The sequence below is a fragment of the Mesoplodon bidens genome (genome assembly GCF_964165515.1).
Source record: "Mesoplodon bidens genome assembly, contig: HAP1_SCAFFOLD_33, whole genome shotgun sequence".
Lineage (NCBI taxonomy): Eukaryota > Metazoa > Chordata > Mammalia > Artiodactyla > Ziphiidae > Mesoplodon > Mesoplodon bidens.
Genome location: NW_027671488.1, coordinates 2,405,850 through 2,428,107, shown reverse-complemented (window position 1 = coordinate 2,428,107; position 22,258 = coordinate 2,405,850).

Sequence of the window (22,258 nt, the reverse complement as noted above, 5' to 3'; positions counted from 1 at the left end):
TGAATATATTCAGGAGAAAACGCATACCCCCATTTTGGCCAAGCAAGCAAGCGGGCAATGCAAATCTGCACTACAAAGAAGTATCACTTCCCACTGGTCAAAAGGGACATCTACAAATGTGTAAAAACCAGAAAGGCAAGACAGGCCCTGGAGAACAGGGAGCCTTGTTATGCTGATGGGCGGGATGTAAATTGCCAACTGCCTTACTGGAGGAGTGCATTGCTTTCCCTAAAACAAGTAAACAACAGAGCTACAGAGTCAAGGGCACTTCCAGTCTAGGGAATATACCTTGGGAAAACTGAAAATAAATAAGACAGAGCCACCCTCAAATTTAGGGCTGCACTGCTTATAAGAACCTCAACTTGTGTACACATTAAATATCCCAGGAAATATAAAAATGGTTCAAAAAATTGTAGTACTTATGTACGATGGAATATCCCTCAGCCATGAAATCAATGTCATAAGACCAGGAGCAGCAAAGTGAGTGGATACAGGTATGATGATTCTAAGTGAAATAAGTCACACAGAAAAAGAAACTTATCATAAGATATCACTTATGAAGATCCTGTAAACATGGCTACACATGAACTGAGTTAGGAAAGAGAACAGAGTCTCACATTTAGAAAACACTCTTATGCCTGCTTAAGGGGAAAGGAGAGGTGGGGTGATGCATAAAACCAGAGTTTGATATAAGTACAGGTACCATTTCTAAAACCAACTGTGGAATAGACAAGACCTACACCTTGCTCAATGAAAAGGACTCAAAACCCCATATTTCCCGCAGAGGAATAGATCTGACTAGTAAGAATCTTAAAACCTATGTATTGATATGTCTCTGTAAGGGAATCAAGTGTGTCTAGACTGGCATAAACATGACAGTGAGAATCAGCTCATAACCACTATAAAAAGGAATTTCAAAAACAAAACCAAAAAACAGGGAAATTCTTTACATTTCCTTCAGGGTCTCGGATGAAACCTGGAATGACACTATCTACAATGGCAGCTGGATGTGGTATAAGGCTGAACACTTGGGACTGAGAGGATTGGTGAGATTGGGTGAGCAAATTCAGACCCTTTAAAGCAAAAATGCATGGCCCCCATTCCAAGGGTCCCAACTCTCCAGGTTGAAGGGAATATTACTACAGCTATAACATGTATGGTCAACCTAGAGAATGGACACACTGTGAATACAAAAGGTTTATAAACTCAACAAATAGTCCCTCTCCTGGTGCTCTGGTTTGACTTTCTAACTGCCTTACTATCAATCTCCCAAATTGGAGAGACAGCCCCTTTAAGCTCCTGGTTCGCACAGGTTGCCAATTTTGCAGAGGATTGAGGGGAAGAGGGAGAACCAAAGAGAGAGTAGCTGTTAGGCATTTGGACGGGCACATGTCACACTAATTTCCCTGCAGGAAGAAGAATTAACTAAAGTCTCAGCTACCCACCGGGAACCAGTATAGGTCGTGAACCAAAATTTTGCACTTGCGTACAGCTCACAAAAAACGAGTTGAAAAATTGAGCTCAGGGTCACAGCAATTCACAAACTGGCAGAGTAATAAAGGACAACTATCACCCAAAAATCTGTTGAGGGAAGGCAACGAGTCGGACTTGAAAGCGAGGCAGAATACCAGGAAACAGATTTCAAGAGGTACGTTGGAATCGCATTTAAAGCACAGGAAGAGGGCCACAACTTCGACAATGACGCACTTGGCCAAAAAGGGCATAGGCGTTTTCTCCTGAATATATTCAGGAGAAAACGCCTACGCCCTTTTTGGCCAAGCAAGCAAGCGGGCAATGCAAATCTGCACTACAAAGGAGTATCACTTCCCACCGGTCCAAAGGGACATCCACAAATGTGTAAAAACCTGCAAGGCAAGACAGGCCCTGGAGAACAGGGAGCCTTGTTATGCTGATGGGCGTGATGTAAATTGCCAACTGCCTCACTGGAGGAGTGCATTGTGTTCCCTAAACAAGTAAACAACAGAGCTACAGAGCCAAGGGCACTTCCAGTCTAGGGAATATACCTTGGGAAAACTGAAAATCAATAAGACAGAGCCACCCCCAAATTTAGGGTTGCACTGCTTACAAGAACCTCAACTTGCGTACACCTTAAATATCCCAGGAAATATAAAAATGGTTCAAAAAACTGTGGTATTTATGTACGATGGAATATAACTCAGCCATGAAATCAATGTCATAAGCCAAGGAGCAGCAAAGTGAGTGGATTCAGGTACGAAGATTCTACGTGAAATAAGTCACACAGAAAAAGAAACTTATCATAAGATATCACTTATGAATATCCTGTAAACATGGCTACACATGAACTGAGTTAGGAAAGAGAAGAGAGTCTCACATTTAGAAAACACTCTTATGCCTGCTTAAGGGGAAACGAGAGGTGGGGTGATGCATAAAACCAGGGTTTGATATAAGTACAGGTACCATTTATAATATCAACTGTGGAATAGACAAGACCTACACCTTCCTCAATGAAAGGGACTCAAAACCCCATATTTCCCGCAGAGGAATAGATCTGACTAGTAAGAATCTTAAAACCTATGTATTGATATGTCTCTGTAAGGGAATCAAGTGTGTCTAGACTGGCATAAACATGACAGTGAGAATCAGCACAAATCCAGTATAAAAAGGAATTTCAAAAAAAAACAAAAAACAGGGAAATTCTTTACATTTCCTTCAGGGTCTCTGATGAAACCTGGAATGACCCTATCTACAATGACAGCTGGATGTGGTATAAGGCTGGACACCTGGGACTGAGAGGATTGGTGAGATTGGGTGAGCAAATTCAGACCCTTTAAAGCAAAAATGCATGGCCCCCATTCCATGGGTCCCAACTCTCCATGATGAAGGGAATATTACTACAGCTATAACATGTATGGGAAACCTAGAGAATGGACACACTGTGAATACAAAAGGTTTCTAAAACTCAACGAATAGTCCCTCTCCTGGTGCTCACGTTTGACTTTCCAACTGCTTTACTCTCAATCTCCCAAATTGGAGAGACAGCCCCTTTAACCTCCTGGTTCGCACAGGTTGCCAATTTGGCAGAGGATGGAAGGGAAGAGGGAGAACCAATGAGAGATTAGCTGTTAGGCATTTGGACGGGCACATGTCACTCTAATTTCCCGGCAGGAAGAAGAATTAACCAGAGTGTCAGCCACCCACCGGAAACAAGTAAAGTTCCTGAACCAAAATTTTGGACTTGCGTACAGCTCACAAAAAACGAGTTGAAAAATGGAGCTCAGGGGCACAGCAATTCACAAACGGGCAGAGTAATAATGGACAACTATCGTCCAAAAATCTGTTGAGGGAAGGCAACGAGGCGGACATGAAAACGAGGCAGAATAGCAGGAAAGAGATTTCAAGAGGTACGTAGGAATTGCCTTTAAAGCACAGGAAGAGGGGCACAACTTTGACAATGACGCACTTGGCCAAAAAGGGCGTATGCGTTTTCTCCTGAATATATTCAGGAGAAAACGCATATGCCCTTTTTGGCCAAGCAAGCAAGCGGGCAATGCAAATCTTCACTACAAAGAAGTATCACTTCCCAGCGGTCAAAAGGGACATCCAAAAATGTGTAAAACCAGAAAGCCAAGACAGGCCCTGGAGAACAGGGAGCCTTGTTATGCTCATGGGCGGGATGTAAATTGCCAACTGCCTCACTGGAGGAGTGCATTGTGTTCCCTAAAACAAGTAAACAACAGAGCTACAGAGCCAAGGGCACTTTCAGTCTAGGGAATATACCTTGGGAAAACTGAAAATCAATAAGACAGAGCCACCCCCAAATTTAGGGCTGCACTGCTTACAAGAACCTCAACTTGGGTACACCTTAAATATCCCAGGAAATATAAAAATTGTACAAAAAATTGTAGTACTTATGTACGATGGAATATCCCTCAGCCATGAAATCAATGTCATAAGCCCAGGAGCAGCAAAGTGAGTGGATTCATGTACGTTGATTCTAAGTGAAATAAGTCACACAGAAAAAGAAACTTATCATATGATATCACTTATGAGGATCCTGTAAACATGGCTGCACAAGAACTGAGTTAGGAAAGAGAACAGAGTCTCACATTTAGAAAACACTCTTATGCCTGCTTAAGGGGGAAGGAGAAGTGGGGTGATGCATAAAACCAGAGTTTGACATAAGCACAGATACCATTTCTAAAACCAACTTTGGAATAGACAAGACCTACACCTTCCTCAGTGAAAGGGACTCAAAACCCCATATTTCCCACAGAGGAATAGATCTGACTTGTAAGAAACATAAAACCTCTGTATTGATATGTCTCTGTAAGGGAATCAAGTGTGTCTAAACTGGCATAAACATGGCAGCGAGAATCAGCTCAAACCCACTATAAAAAGGAATTTCAAAAACAAAACCAAAAAACAGGGAAATTCTTTACAATTCCTTCAGGGTCTGTGATGAAACCTGGAATGACCCTATCTACAATGACAGCTGGATGTGGTATAAGGCTGGACACTTGGGACTGAGAGGATTGTTGAGATTGGGTGACCAAATGCAGACCCTTTAAAGCAATAATGCATGGCTATCATACCATGGGTCCCAACTCTCCAGGTTGAAGGGAATATTACTACAGCTATAACATGTATGGGAAACCTAGAGAATGGACACACTGTGAATACAAAAGGTTTATAAACTCAACGAATAGTCCCTCTTGTGGTGCTCTGGTTTGACTTTCCTACTGCTTTACTATCAATCTCCCAAATTGGAGAGACAGCCCCTTTAAGCTCCTGGTTCGCACATGTTGCCAATTTTGCAGAGGACGGATGGGAATAGGGAGAACCATAGAGAGAGTAGTTGTTAGGCATTTGGAGGGGCACATATCACTCTAATTTCCCGGCAGGAAGAAGAATTAACCAAAGTCTCAGCCACCCACCGGGAACCAGTATAGGTCCTGAACCAAAATGTTGGACTTGCGTACAGCTCACAAAAAACGAGTTGAAAAATTGAGCTCAGGGGCACAGCAATTCACCAACTGGCAGAGTAATAAAGGACAACTATCGTCCAAAAATCTGTTGAGGGAAGCCAACGAGGCGGACTTGAATGTGAGGCAGAATACCAGGAATCAGATTTCAAGAGGTACGTTGGAATCGCCTTTAAAGCACAGGAAGAGGGGCACAACTTCAACAATGACGCACTTGGCTAAAGGGCGTATGCGTTTTCTCCTGAATATATTCAGGAGAAAACGCATTCCCCCATTTTGGCCAAGCAAGCAAGCGGGCAATGCAAATCTGCACTACAAAGAAGTATCACTTCCCACCGGTCAAAAGGGACATCCACAAATGTGTAAAAACCAGAAAGGCAAGACAGGCCCTCGAGAACATGGAGCCTTGTTATGCTGATGGGCGGGATGCAAATTGCCAACTGCCTCACTGGAGGAGTGCATTGCTTTCCCTAAAACAAGTAAACAACAGAGCTACAGAGCCAAGGGCACTTCCAGTCTAGGGAATATACCTTGGGAAAACTGAAAATCAATAAGACAGAGCCACCCCCAAATTTAGGGCTGCACTGCTTATAAGAACCTCAAGTTGTGTACACCTTAAATATCCCAGGAAATATAAAAATGGTTAAAAAAATTGTAGTACTTATGTACGATGGAATATCCCTCAGCCGTGAAATCAATGTCATAAGCCCATGAGTAGCAAAGTTAGTGGATTCAGGTACGATGATTCTAAGTGAAATAAGTCACACAGAAAAAGAAACTTATCATAAGATATCACTTATGAAGATCCTGTAAACATGGCTGCACATGAACTGAGTTAGGAAAGAGAACCGAGTCTCACATTTAGAAAACACTCTTATGCCTGCTTAAGGGGGAAGGAGAGGTGTGGTGATGCATAAAACCAGAGTTTGACATAAACACAGGTACCATTTATAAAACCAACTTTGGAATAGACAAGACCTACACCTTCCTTAGTGAAAGGGATTCAAAACCAGATATTTCCCTCAGAGGAATAGATCTGACTAGAAAGAAACATAAAACCTATGTATTGATAGGTCTATGTAAGGGAATCAAGTGTGTCTAGACTGGCATAAACATGGCAGCGAGAATCAGGTCAAACCCACTATAAAAAGGAATTTCAAAAACAAACCCAAAAAATAGGGAAATTCTTTACAATTCCTTCAGGGTCTCGGATGAAACCTGGAATGACCCTATCTACAATGACAGCTGGATGTGGTATAAGGCTGGACACTTGGGACTGAGAGGATTGGTGAGATTGGGTGAGCAAATGCAGATCCTTTAAAGCAAAAATGCATGGCCCCCATTCCATGGTCCCCAACTCTCCAGGTAGAAGGAAATATTACTACAGCTATAACATGTATGGGAAACCTAGAGAATGGACACACAGTGAATAGAAAAGGTTTCTAAAACTAAACGAATAGTCCCTCTCCTGGTGCTCCGGTTTGACTTTCCAACTGCTTTACTATCAATCTCCCAAATTGGAGAGACAGCCCCTTTAACCTCCTGGTTCGCACATGTTGCCAATTTTGCAGAGGATGGAAGGGAAGAGGGAGAACCATAGAGAGAGTAGCTGTTAGGCATTTGGACGGGCACATGTCACTCTAATTTCCCGGCAGGAAGAAGAATTAACCAAAGTCTCAGCCACCCACCGGAAACCAGTATAGGTCCTGAACCAAAATTTTGGACTTGCGTACAGCTCACAAAAAACTAGTTGAAAAATTGAGCTCAGGGGCACAGCAATTCACCAACTGGCAGAGTAATAAAGGACAACTATCGTCCAAAAATCTGTTGAGGGAAGGCAACGAGTCGGACTTGAAAGCGAGGCAGAATACCAGGAAACAGATTTCAAGAGGTACGTTGGAATCGCATTTAAAGCACAGGAAGAGGGGCAAAACTTCGACAATGACGCACTTGGCCAAAAAGGATGTATGCGTTTTCTCCTGAATATATTCAGGAGAAAACGCCTACGCCCTTTTTGGCCAAGCAAGCAAGCTGGCAATGCAAATCTGCACTACAAAGTAGTATCACTTCCCACCGGTCCAAAGGGACATCCACAAATGTGTAAAAACCTGCAAGGCAAGACAGGCCCTGGAGAACAGGGCGCCTTGTTATGCTAATGGGCGTGATGTAAATTGCCAACTGCCTCACTGGAGGAGTGCATTGTGTTCCCTAAACAAGTAAACAACAGAGCTACACAGCCAAGGGCACTTCCAGTCTAGGGAATATACCTTGGGAAAACTGAAAATCAATAAGACAGAGCCACCCCCAAATTTAGGGTTGCACTGCTTACAAGAACCTCAACTTGGGTACACCTTAAATATCCCAGGAAATATAAAAATGGTTCAAAAAACTGTGGTATTTATGTACGATGGAATATAACTCAGCCATGAAATCAATGTCATAAGACCAGGAGCAGCAAAGTGAGTGGATTCAGGTACGAAGATTCTAAGTGAAATAAGTCACACAGAAAAAGAAACTTATCATAAGATATCACTTATGAAGATCCTGTAAACATGGCTACACATGAACTGAGTTAGGAAAGAGAACAGAGTCTCACATTTAGAAAACACTCTTATGCCTTCTTAAGGGGAAAGGAGAGGTGGGGTGATGCATAAAACCAGAGTTTGATATAAGTACAGGTACCATTTCTAAAATCAACTGTGGAATAGACAAGACCTACACCTTCCTCAATGAAAGGGACTCAAAACCCCATATTTCCCGCAGAGGAATAGATCTGACTAGTAAGAATCTTAAAACCTATGTATTGATATGTCTCTGTAAGGGAATCAAGTGTGTCTAGACTGGCATAAACATGACAGTGAGAATCAGCACAAACCCACTATAAAAAGGAATTTCAAAAAAAAAAACAAAAAACAGGGAAATTCTTTACATTTCCTTCAGGGTCTCTGATGAAACCTGGAATGACCCTATCTACAATGACAGCTGGATGTGGTATAAGGCTGGACACCTGGGACTGAGAGGATTGGTGAGATTGGGTGAGCAAATTCAGACCCTTTAAAGCAAAAATGCATGGCCCCCATTCCATGGGTCCCAACTCTCCATGTTGAAGGGAATATTACTACAGCTATAACATGTATGGGAAACCTAGAGAATGGACACACTGTGAATACAAAAGGTTTCTAAAACTCAACGAATAGTCCCTCTCCTGGTGCTCCCGTTTGACTTTCCAACTGCTTTACTCTCAATCTCCCAAATTGGAGAGACAGACCCTTTAACCTCCTGGTTCGCACAGGTTGCCAATTTGGCAGAGGATGGAAGGGAAGAGGGAGAACCAATGAGAGAGTAGCTGTTAGGCATTTGGACGGGCACATGTCACTCTAATTTCCCGGCAGGAAGAAGAATTAACCAGAGTGTCAGCCACCCACCGGAAACAAGTAAAGTTCCTGAACCAAAATTTTGGACTTGCGTACAGCTCACAAAAAACGAGTTGAAAAATGGAGCTCAGGGACACAGCAATTCACAAACGGGCAGAGTAATAATGGACAACTATCGTCCAAAAATCTGTTGAGGGAAGGCAACGAGGCGGACATGAAAGCGAGGCAGAATAGCAGGAAAGAGATTTCAAGAGGTACGTAGGAATTGCCTTTAAAGCACAGGAAGAGGGGCACAACTTCGACAATGACGCCCTTGGCCAAAAAGTGCGTATGCGTTTTCTCCTTAATATATTCAGGAGAAAACGCATATGCCCTTTTTGGCCAAGCAAGCAAGCGGGCAATGCAAATCTTCACTACAAAGAAGTATCACTTCCCACCGGTCAAAAGGGACATCCAAAAATGTGTAAAACCAGAAAGCCAAGACAGGCCCTGGAGAACAGGGAGCCTTGTTATGCTGATGGGCGGGATGTAAAGAGCCAACTGCCTCACTGGAGGAGTGCATTGTGTTCCCTAAAACAAGTAAACAACAGAGCTACAGAGCCAAGGGCACTTCCAGTCTACGGAATATACCTTGGGAATACTGAAGATCAATAAGACAGAGCCACCCCCAAATTTAGGACTGCACTGCTTATAAGAACCTCAACTTGGGTACACCTTAAATATCCCAGGAAATATAAAAATGGTTCAAAAAACTGTGGTATTTATGTACGATGGAATATCCCTCAGCCATGAAATCAAAGTCATAAGAGCAGGAGCAGCAAAGTGAGTGGATTCAGGTACGATGATTCTAAGTGAAATAAGTCACACAGAAAAAGAAACTTATCATAAGATATCACTTATGAAGATCCTGTAAACATGGCTACACATGAACTGAGTTAGGAAAGAGAACAGAGTCTCACAGTTAGAAAACACTCTTATGCCTGCTTAATGGGAGAGGAGAGTTGGGGTGATGCATAAAACCAGAATTTGATATAAGCACAGGTACCATTTCTATAACCAACTGTGGAGTAGCCAAGACCTACACCTTCCTCAGTGAAACGGACTCAAAACCCCATATTTCCCGCAGAGGAATAGATCTGACAAGTAAGAATCTTAAAACCTATGTATTGATATGTCTCTGTAAGGGAATCATGTGTGTCTAGACTGGCATAAACATGGCAGCGAGAATCAGCTCAACCGCAGTATAAAAAGGAATTTCAAAAACAAAACCAAAAAACAGGGAAATTCTTTACATTTCCTTCAGGGTCTCTGATGAAACCTGGAATGACCCTATCTACAATGACAGCTGGATGTGGCATAAGGCTGGACACTTGGGACTCAGAGGATTGGTGAGATTGGGTGAGCAAATGCAGACCCTTTAAAGCAAAAATGCATGGCCCCCATTCCATGGGTCCCAACTCTCCATGTTGAAGGGAATATTGCTACAGCTATAAAATGTACAGGAAACCTAGAGAATGGACACACTGTGAATACAAAAGTTTTCTAAATCTCAACGAGTAGTCCCTCTCCTGGTGCTCCGGTTTGACTTTCCAACTGCTTTACTATCAATCTCCCAACTTGGAGAGACAACCCCTTTAACCTCCTGGTTCGCACAGCTTGCCAATTTCACAGAGGATGGAAGGGAAGAGGGAGAACCAATGAGAGAGTAGCTGTTAGGCATTTGGACGGGCACATGTCACTCTAATTTCCCGGCAGGAAGAAGAATTAACCAGAGTCTCAGCCACCCACCGGGAACCAGTATAGGTACTGAACCAAAATTTTGGACTTGCGTACAGCTCACAAAAAACGAGTTGAAAAATGGAGCTCAGGGGCACAGCAATTCACAAACTGGCAGAGAAATAAAGGACAACTATCGTCCAAAAATCTGTTGAGGGAAGGCAACGAGGCGGACTTGAAAGCGAGGCAGAATAGCAGGAAACAGATTTCAAGAGGTACGTTGGAATCGCCTTTAAAGCACAGGAAGAGGGGCACAACTTTGACAATGACGCACTTGGCCAAAAAGGGCGTATGCGTTTTCTCCTGAATATATTGAGGAGAAAACGCATACGCCCTTTTTGGCCAAGCAAACAAGCGGGCAATGCAAATCTGCACTACAAAGAAGTATCACATCCCAACGGTCAAAAGGGACATCCACAAATGTGTAAAAACCAGAAAGTCAAGACAGGCCCTGGAGAAGAGGGAGACTTGTTATGCTGATGGTCGGGATGTAAATTGCCAACTGCCACAGTGGAGGAGTGCATTGCGTTCCCTAAAACAAGTAAACAACAGAGCTACAGAGCCAAAGACACTTCCTGTCTAGGGAATATACCTTGGGAAAACTGAAAATCAATAAGACAGAGCCACCCCCAAATATAGGGCTGCACTGCTTACAAGAACCTCAATTTGGGTACACCTTAAATATCCCAGGAAATATAAAAATGGTTCAAAAACCTGTGGTATTTATGTACGATGGAATATCCCTCAGCCATGAAATCAATGTCATAAGACCAGGAGCAGCAAAGTCAGTGGATCCAGGTACGATGATTCTAAGTGAAATAAGTCTGACAGAAAATGAAACTTATCATAAGATATCACTTATGAAGATCCTGTAAACATGTCTACACATGAACTGAGTTAGGAAAGAGAACAGAGTCTCACATTTAGAAAACACTCTTATGCCGTCTTAAGGGGAAAGGAGAGGTGGGGTGATGCATAAAACCAGAGTTTGATATAAGCACAGGTACCATTTCTAAAACCAACTGTGGAATAGACAAGACCTACACCTTCCTCAGGGAAAGGGACTCAAAACCCCATATTTCCCGCATAGGAATAGATCTGACTAGTAAGAATCTTAAATCCTATGTATTGATATGTCACTGTAAGGGAATCAAGTGTGTCTAGACTGGCATAAACATGACAGCGCGAATCAGCTCAAACCCACTATAAAAAGGAATTTCAAAAACAAAACCAAAAAACAGGGAAATTCTTTACATTTCCTTCAGGGTCTCTGATGAAACCTGGAATGACCCTATCTACAATGACAGCTGGATGTGGCAAAAGGCTGGACACCTGGGAGTGTGAGGATTGGTGAGATTGGGTGAGCAAATTCAGACCCTTTAAAGCAAAAATGCATGGCCCCCATTCCATGGGCCCCAACTCTCCATGTTGAAGGGAATATTACTACAGCTATAACATGTACGGGAAACCAAGAGAATGGACACACTGTGGATACAAAAGGTTTCTAAAACTCAACGAGTAGTCCCTCTCCTGGTGCTCCGCTTTGACTTTCCAACTGTTTACAATCGATCTCCCAACTTGGAGAGACAAACCCTTTAACCTCCTGGTTCGCACAGGTTGCCAATTTCGCAGAGGATGGAAGGGAAGAGGGAGAACCAATGAGAGAGTATCTGTTAGGCATTTGGACGGGCATATGTCACTCTAATTTTCCGGCAGGAAGAAGAATTAACCACAGTCTCAGCCACCCCGCGGGAACCAGTATAGGTCCTGAACCAAAATTTTGGACTTGCGTACAGCTCACAAAAAACGAGTTGAAAAATGGAGCTCAGGGGCACAACAATTCACAAACTGGCAGAGTAATAAAGGACAACTATCGTCCAAAAAATCTGTTGAGGGAAGGCAGCGAGGCGGACTTGAAAGAGAGACAGAATAGCAGGAAACAGATTTCAAGAGGTACGTTGGAATCGCCTTTAAAGCACAGGAAAAGGGGCACAAATTCGACAATGACGCACTTGGCCAAAAAGGGCGTATGCGTTTTCTCCTGAATATATTCAGGAGAAAACGCATACGCCCTTTTTGCCCAAGCAAGCAAGCGGGCAATGCAAATCTGCACTACAAAGAAGTATCACTTCCCACCGTTCAAAAGGGTCATCCACAAAATGTGTAAAAACCAGAAAGGCAAGACAGGCCCTGGAGAACATGGAGCCTTGTTATGCTGATGGGTGGGATGTAAATTGCCAACTGCCTCACTGGAGGAGTGCATTGCGTTCCCTAAAACAAGTAAACAACAGAGCTACAGAGCCAAGGGCACTTCCAGTCTAGGGAATATACCTTGGGAAAACTGAAAATCAATAAGACAGTGCCACCCCCAAATTTAGGGCTGCACTGCTTACAAGAACCTCAACTTGGGTACACCTTAAATATCCCAGGAAATATAAAAATGGTTCCAAAATATGTGGTATTTATGTACGATGGAATATCCCTCAGCCATGAAATCAATGTCATAAGACCAGGAGCAGCAAAGTGAGTGGATTCAGGTACGATGATTCTAAGTGAAATAAGTCACACAGAAAAAGAAACTTATCATAAGATATCACTTATGAAGATCCTGTAAACATGTCTACACATGAACTGAGTTAGGAAAGAGAACAGAGTCTCACAATTAGAAAACACTCATATGCCTGCTTAAGGGGAAAGGAGAGGTGGGGTGATGCATAAAACCAGAGTTTGATATAAGCACAGGTACCACTTCTAAAACCAACTTTGGAATAGAAAAGACCTACACCTTCCTCAGTGAAAGGGTTCAAAACCCCATATTTCCTGCAGAGGAATAGATCTGACTAGTAAGAATCTTAAAACCTATGTATTGATATGTCTCTGTAAGGGAATCAAGTGTGTCTAGACTGGCATAAACATGGCAGCGAGAATCAGCTCAAACACACTATAAAAAGGAATTTCAAAAACAATACCAAAAAACAGGGAAATTCTTTACATTTCCTTCAGGGTCTCTGATGAAACCTGGAATGACCCTATCTACAATGACATCTGGATGTGGCATAAGGCTGGACACCTGGGACTGAGAGGATTGGTGAGATTGGGTGAGCAAATGCAGACCCTTTAAAGCAAAAATGCATGGCCCCCATTCCATGGGTCCCAACTCTCCATGTTGAAGGGAATATTACTACAGCTATAACATGTACGGGAAACCTAGAGAATGGACACACTGTGAATACAAAAGGTTTCTAAAACTCAACGAGTAGTCCCTCTCCTGGTGCTCCACTTGGACTTTCCAACTGCTTTACTATCAATCTCCCAACTTGGAGAGACAACCCCTTTAACCTCCTGGTTCGCACAGGTTGCCAATTTGGCAGAGGATGGAAGGGAAGAGGGAGAACCAATGAGAGATTAGCTGTTAGGCATTTGGACGGGCACATGTCACTCTAATTTCCGGCAGGAAGAAGAATTAACCACAGTCTCAGCCACCCACCGGGAACCAGTATAGGTCCTGAACCAAAATTTTGGACTTGCGTACAGCTCACAAAAAAATAGTTGAATAATGGAGCTCAGGGACACAGCAATTCACAAACTGGCAGAGTAATAAAGGACAACTATCGTCCAAAAAATCTGTTGAGGGAAGGCAGCGAGGCGGACTTGAAAGAGAGACAGAATAGCAGGAAACAGATTTCAAGAGGTACGTTGGAATCGCCTTTAAAGCACAGGAAGATGGGCACAACTTCGACAATGATGCACTTGGCCAAATAGGGCGTATGCGTTTTCTCCTGAATATATTCAGGAGAAAACGCATACGCCCTTTTTGGCCAAGCAAGCAAGCGGGCAATGCAAATCTGCACTACAAAGCAGTATCACTTCCCTCCGATCAAAAGGGAGATGCACAAAATGTGTAAAAACCAGAAAGGCAAGACAGGCCCTGGAGAACAGGGAGCCTTGTTATGCTGATGGGCGGGATGTAAATTGCATACTGCCTCATTGGAGGACTGCATTGCATTCCCTAAAACAAGTAAACAACAGAGCTACAGAGCCAAGGGCACTTCCAGTGTAGGGAATATACCTTTTGAAAACTGAAAATCAATAAGACAGAGCCACCCCCAAATTTAGGGCTTCACTGCTTACAAGAACCTCAGCTTGGGTACACCTTAAATATCCCAGGAAATATAAAATTGTTCAAAAAATTGTGGTATTTATGTACGATGGAATATCCCTCAGCCCTGAAATCAATGTCATAAGATCAGCAGCAACAAAGTGAGTGGATTCAGGTACGATGATTCTAAGAGAAATAAGTCACACAGAAAAAGAAACAAATCATAAGAAATCACTTATGAAGATCCTGTAAACATGGCTACACATGAACTGAGTTAAGAAAGAGAACAGAGTCTCACATTTAGAAAACACTGTTATGCCTGCTTAAGGGGGAAGGTGAGGTGGGGTGATGCATAAAACCAGAGTTTGATATATGCTCAGGTACCGTTTCTAAAACCAACTTTGGAATAGAAAAGACCTACACCTTCCTCAGTGAAAGGGTTCAAAACCCCATATTTCCCGCAGAGCAATAGACCTGACTAGTAAGAATCTTAAAACCTATGTATTGATACGTCTCTGTAAGGGAATCATGTGTGTCTAGACTGGCGTAAACATGGCAGCGAGAATCAGCTCAAACTCTCTATAAAAAGGAATTTCAAAAGCAAAACCAAAAAACAGGGAAATTCATTACAATTCCTTCACGGTATCTGATGAATCCTGGAATGACCGTATCTACAATGACAGCTGGATGTGGCATAAGGCTGGACACCTGGGGCTGAGAGGATTGGTGAGATTGGGTGAGCAAATGCAGACCCTTTAAAGCAATAATTCATGGCCCCCATTTCATGGGTCTCAACTCTCCAGGTTGAAGGGAATATTACAATAGCTATAACATGTACGCGAAACCTAGAGAATGTACACACTCTGAATACAAATGGTTTCTAAAACTCAACGAATAGTCCCTCTCCTGGTGCTCCGGTTTGACTTTCCAACTGCTTTACTGTCAATATCCCAAATTGGAGAGACAGCCCCTTTTAGCTCCTGGTTCGCACAGGTTGCCAATTTTGCAGAGGATGGAAGGGAAGAGGGAGAACCAATGATAGAGAAGCTGTTAGGCATTTGGACGGGCACATGTCTCTCTAATTTCCCTTCAGGAAGAAGTATTAACCAAAGTCTCAGCCACCCACCGGGAACCAGTATAGGTCCTGAACCAAAATTTTGGACTTGCGTTCAGCTCACAAATAACGAATTGATAAATGGAGCTCAGGGGCACATCAATTCAAAAACTGGCAGATTAATAAAGGACAACTATCATCCAAAAATCTGTTGCGGGAAGGGAACGAGGCGCTCTTGAAAGCGAGGCAGAATAGCAGGAAACTGATTTCAAGAGGTACATAGGAATCGCCTCTAAAGTCCAGGAAGAGGGGCACAACTTCGACAATGATGCACTTGGCCAAAAAGGTTGTATGTGTTTTCTCCTGAATATATTCTGGAGAAAATGCATACGCCCTTTTTGGCCAAGCAAGCAAGCGGGCAATTCAAATATGCACTACAAAGAAGTATCACTTCCCAGGGGTCAAAAGGGACATCCACAAAATGTGTAAAAACCAGAAAGGCAAGACAGGCCCTAGAGAACAGGGAGCCTTGTTATTCCTATCAGCGTGATGTAAACTGCCAACTGACTCAGTGGAGAGTGCATTGTGTTCCCTAAAACAAGTAAACAAAAGAACTACAGAGCCAAGGGCACTTCCAGTCTAGGGAATATACCTTGGGAATGCTGAAAATCAATAAGTCAGAGCCACCCCCAATTTTATGGCTGCACAGCTTACAAGAACCTCAACTTGGCTACACCTTAAATATCCCAGGAAATATAAAAATGGTTCAAAAAATTATGATACTTACGTATGATGGAATATCCCTCAGCCATGAAATCAATGTCATAAGACCAGTAGCAGCAAAGTGAGTGGATTCAGGTACGATGACTCTAAATGAAATAAGTCACAGAGAAAAAGAAACTTATCATAATATATTACTTATGAAGATGCTGTAAACATGGCTACACATGAACTGAGTTAGGAAAGAGAACAGAGTCTCACATTTAGAAAACACTCTTATGCCTGCTTAAGGGGGAAGGAGAGGTGGGGTGATGCATAAAACCAGAGTTTGACATAAGCACAGGTACCATTTCTAAAACCAACTTTGTAATAGACAAGACATACACCTTCCATTGAAAGGGACTCAAAACCCCATATTTCACAAAGAGGAATATATCTGACTAGTAATAATCTTAAAACCTATGTATTGATATGTCTCCATAATGGAATCAATGGTGTCTAGACTGGCGTAAACATGTCAGCGAGAATAAGTTCAAACTCAGTATAAAAAGGAATTTCAAACACAAAACAAAAATACAGCGAAATTCTTTACAATTCCTTCAGGGTCTGTGATGAAACCTGGAATGAACCTATCTACAATGAAAGCTGGATGTGGAATAATGCTGGACACTTGGAACTGAGAGGATTGGTGAGTTTGTGTGAGCAAATGCAGACCCTTTAAAGCAATAATGCATGGCCCCCATTCCATGGGTCACAACTCTCCAGGTTGAAGGGAATATTACTACAGCTATAATATGTATGGAAACTTAGAGAATGGACACACTGTGAATACGAAAGGTTTCTAAAACTCAACGAATAGTCCTTCTCCTGGTGCTCCGGTTTGCCTTTCCAACTGCTTTACTATCAATCTCCCAACATGGAGAGACAGACCCTTTAACCTCCTGGTTCGCACATGTTGACAATTTGGCAGAGGATGGAAGGGAAGAGGGAGAACCAATGAGAGAGTAGCTGTTAGGCATTTGGACGGGCACATGTCACTCTAATTTCCCGGCATGAAGAAGAATTAACCAAAGGCTCAGCCACCCACCGGGAACCAGTATAGGTCCTGAACCAAAATTTTGGACTTGCGTTCAGCTCACAAAAAAACGAGTTGATAAAAGGAGCTCAGGGGCACAGCAATTCACAAACTGTCAGAGTAATAAAGGACAACTATCGTCCAAAAATCTGTTGAGGGAAGGATACGAGGCGGACTTGAAATCGAGGCAGAATAGCAGGAAACTGATTTCAAGAGGTACGTAGGATTCGCCTGTAAAGCACAGGAAGAGGAGCACAACTTCGACAATGATGCACTGGGGCAAAAAGGCGTGTGCGTTTTCTCCAGAATATATTCAGGAGAAAATGAATATGCCCTATTTGGCCAAGCAAGCAAGTGGGCAATGCAAATCTGCACTACAAATAAGTATCACTTCCCAATGGTGAAAAGGGACATCCACAAAATGTGTAAAAACCAGAAAGGCAACACAGGCCCTGGAGAACAGGGAGACTTGTTATGCTGATGGGCGGGATGTAAATTGCCAACTGCCTTACTGGAGGAGTGCATTGTGTTCCCTAAAACAAATAAACAACAGAGCTACAGAGCCGAAGGCACTTCTCGTCTATGGAATATACCGTGGAAAAACTGAAAATTAAACAGACAAAGCCACCCCTAAATTTAGGGCTGCACTGCTTACAAGAACCTCAACTTGTGTACACCTTTAATATCCCAGGAAATATAAAAATGGTTCAAAATATTGTGATACTTACGTACGATGGAATATACCTCAGCCATGAAATCAATGTCATAAGACCAGTAGCAGCAAAGTGAGTGGATTCAGGTACGATGATTCTAAGTGAAATAAGTCACACAGTAAAAGAAAATTATCATAAGATATCACTTATGAAGATCCTGTAAACATGGCTACACATGAACTGAGTTAGGAAAGAGAACAGAGTCTCACATTTAGAAAAATCTCCTATGCCCGCTGAAGGGGCAAGGAGAGGTGGGGTGATGCATAATACCAGAGTGTGATATAAGCACAGGTACCATTCCAAAAACCAACATGGAATAGACAAGACCTACACCTTCCTCAGTGAAAGGGACTCAAAATTCCATATTTTGCACAGAGGAATATATGTGACTAGTAAGAATCTTAAAACCTATGTATTGATATGTCTCTGTAAGGGATTCAAGTGTGTCTAGACTGGCATAAACATGGCTGTGAAAATCAGCTCAAACCCACTATAAAAAGGAATTTCAAAAACAAAACAAAAAAACAGGGAAATTCTTTACAATTCCTTCAGGGTCTCCGATGAAACCAGGAATGACCCTGTCTACAATGACAGCTGGATGTGGCATAAGGCTGGACACATGGGACTGCGAGGATTGGTGAGACTGGGTGAGAAAATGCAGACCCTTTAAAGCAAAAATGCATGGCCCAATTCCATGGGTCCCAAATCTGCAGGTTGGAGGGAAAATTACTACAGCTATAACATGTAAGGGAAACCTAGAGAATTGACACAATGTGAATACGAAAGGTTTCTAAAACTCAACGAATAGTCCCTCTCCTGATGCTCCGGTTTGACTTTCCAACTGCTTTACTATCAATCTCCCAACTTGGAGAGAAAGCCCCTTTAACCTACTGGTTCGCACATGTTGCCAATTTGGCAGAGGATGGAAGGGAAGAGGGAGAACCAAAGAGAGAGTAGCTCTTAGGCATTTGGACGGGCACATGTCATTCTAAATTCCCAGCAGGAAGAAGAATTAACCAAAGTCTCAACGACCCACCGGGAACCAGTATAGGTCCTAAACCAAAATTTTGGACTTGCCCTCTGCTAACAAAAAACGAGTTGAAAAATGGGGAAAAGGGGCAAAGCAATTCACAAACTGGCACAGTAATAAAGGACAACAATCGTCCAAAAATCTGTTGAGTGAAGGAAACGAGGCGGACTTGAATGCGAGGAAGAATAGCAGGAAATAGATTTCAAGAGGTACGTTGGAATCGCCTGCAAAGCACAGGAAGAGGGACACAACTTCGATAATGATGCACTTGGCCAAAATGGGCGTATGCGATTTCTCCTGAATATATTCTTGAGAAAATGCATACGCCCTTTTTGGCCAAGCAAGCAAGTGTGCAACACAAATCTGCACTACAAAGAAGTGTCACTTCCCACCTGTCAAAACGGACATCCACAAAATGTGTAAAAACCAGAAAGGCAAGACAGGCACTGGAGAAGAGGGAGCCTTGTTATGCTGATGTGCGGGATGTAAATTGCCAACTGCTTCACTGGAGGAGTGCATTGAGTTCCCTAAAACAAGTAAACAACAGAGCTACAGAGACAAGGGCACTACCAGTCTAGGGAATATACTTTGGTAAAACTGAAAATCAATACGACAGAGCCACCCCCTTATTTAGGGCAGCACTGCTTACAAGAACCTCAACTTGGGTACACCTTAAATATCCCAGGAAATATAAAAATGGTTTAAAAGATTGTGGTACTTACGTACGATAGAATATCCCTCAGCCATGAAATCAATGTCATAAGACCAGTAGCAGTAAAGGGAGTGGATTCAGGTACGATGATTCTAAGTGAAATAAGTCACACAGAAAAAGAAACATATCATAAGGTATCACTTATGAAGATCCTGTAAACATGGCTACACATGAACTGAGTTAGGAAAGAGAACAGAGTCTCACATTTAGAAAACACTCCTATGCCCGCTGAAGGGGCAAGGAGAGGTGGGGTGATGCATAAAACCAGAGTGTGATATAAGCACAGGTACCATTCCAAAAACCAACATGGAATAGACAAGACCTACACCTTCCTCAGTGAAAGGGACTCAAAATTCCATATTTTGCACAGAGGAATATATGTGACTAGTAAGAAACTTAAAACCTATGTATTGATATGTCTCTGTAAGGGAATCAAGTGTGTCTAGACTGGCATAAACATGGCTGTGAAAATCAGCTCAAACCCACTATAAAAAGGAATTTCAAAAACAAAACAAAAAAACAGGGAAATTCTTTACAATTCCTTCAGGGTCTCCGATGAAACCAGGAATGACCCTGTCTACAATGACAGCTGGATGTGGCATAAGGCTGGACACATGGGACTGCGAGGATTGGTGAGATTGGGTGGGAAAATGCAGACCCTTTAAAGCAAAAATGCATGTCCCCATTCCGTGTGTCCCAAATCTGCAGGTTGGAGGGAATATTACTACAGCTATAACATGTAAGGGAAACCTAGAGTATGGACACAATGTGAATACGAAAGGTTTCTAAAACTTAACGAATAGTCCCTCTCCTGATGCTCCGGTTTGACATTCCAACTGCTTTACTATCAATCTCCCAACTTGGAGAGAAAGCCCCTTTAACCTACTGGTTCGCACAGGTTGCCAATTTGGCAGATGATGGAAGGGAAGTGGGAGAACCAAAGAGAGAGTAGCTGTTAGGCATTTGGACGGGCACATGTCATTCTAAATTCCCAGCAGGGAGAAGAATTAACCAAAGTCTCAGCGACCCACCGGGAACCAGTATAGGTCCTAAACCAAAATTTTGGACTTGCCCTCTGCTAACAAAAACGAGTTGAGAAATGGAGAAAAGGGGCAAAGCAATTCACAAACTGGCAGAGTAATAAAGGACAACAATCGTCCAAAAATCTGTTGAGTGAAGGAAACGAGGCGGACTTGAATGCGAGGAAGAATAGCAGGAAATAGATTTCAAGAGGTACGTTCGAATCGCCTGCAAAGCACAGGAAGAGGGACACAACTTCGACAATGATGCACTTGGCCAAAATGGGCGTATGCGATTTCTCCTGAATATATTCTTGAGAAAATGCATACGCACTTTTTGGCCAAGCAAGCAAGTGTGCAACACAAATCTGCACTACAAAGAAGTGTCACTTCCCACCTGTCAAAACGGACATCCACAAAATGTGTAAAAACCAGAAAGGCAAGACAGGCACTGGAAAGAGGGAGCCTTGTTATGCTGATGTGCGGGATGTAAATTGCCAACTGCTTCACTGGAGGAGTGCATTGAGTTCCCTAAAACAAGTAAACAACAGAGCTACAGAGCCAAGGGCACTTCCAGTCTAGGGAATATACTTTGGGAAAACTGAAAATCAATACGACAGAGCCAACCCCTAATTTAGGGCTGCACTGCTTACAAGAACCTCAACTTGGGTACACCTTAAATATCCCAGGAAATATAAAAATGGTTTAAAAGATTGTGGTACTTACGTACAATAGAATATCCCTCAGCCAAGAAATCAATGTCATAGGACCAGTAGCAGCAAAGTGAGTGGATTCAGGTACGATGATTCTAAGTGAAATAAGTCACACAGAAAAAGAAAATTATCATAAGATATCACTTATGAAGATCCTGTAAACATGGCTACACATGAACTGAGTTAGGAAAGAGAACAGAGTCTCACATTTAGAAAACACTCCTATGCCCGCTGAAGGGGCAAGGAGAGGTGGGGTGATGCATAAAAACAGAGTTTGATATAAGCACAGGTACCATTCCAAAAACTATCATGGAATAGACAAGACCTACACCTTCCTCAGTGAAAGGGACTCAAAATTCCATATTTTGCACAGAGAAATATATGTGACTAGTAAGAATCTTAAAACCTATGTATTGATATGTCTCTGTAAGGGAATCAAGTGTGTCTAGACTGGCATAAACATGGCAGTGAAAATCAGCTCAAACCCACTATAAAAAGGAATTTCAAAAACAAAACAAAAAAACAGGGAAATTCTTTACAATTCCTTCAGGGTCTCCGATGAAACCAGGAATGACCCTGTCTACAATGACAGCTGGATGTGGCATAAGGCTGGACACTTGGGACTGAGAGGATTGGTGAGATTGGGTGAGCAAATGCAGACCCTTTAAAGCAAAAATGCATGGCCCCAATTCCATGGGTCCCAAATCTGCAGGTTGGAGGGAATATTACTACAGCTATAACATGTAAGGTAAACCTAGAGAATGGACACAATGTGAATACGAAAGCTTTCTAAAACTCAACGAATAGTACCTCTCCTGATGCTCCGGATTGACTTTCCAACTGCTTTACTATCAGTCTCCCAACTTGGAGAGAAAGCCCCTTTAACCTACTGGTTCACACAGGTTGCCAATTTGGCAGAGGATGGAAGGGAAGAGGGAGAACCAATGAGAGAGTAGCTGTTAGGCATTTGGACGGACACATGTCATTCTAAATTCCCGGCAAGAAGAAG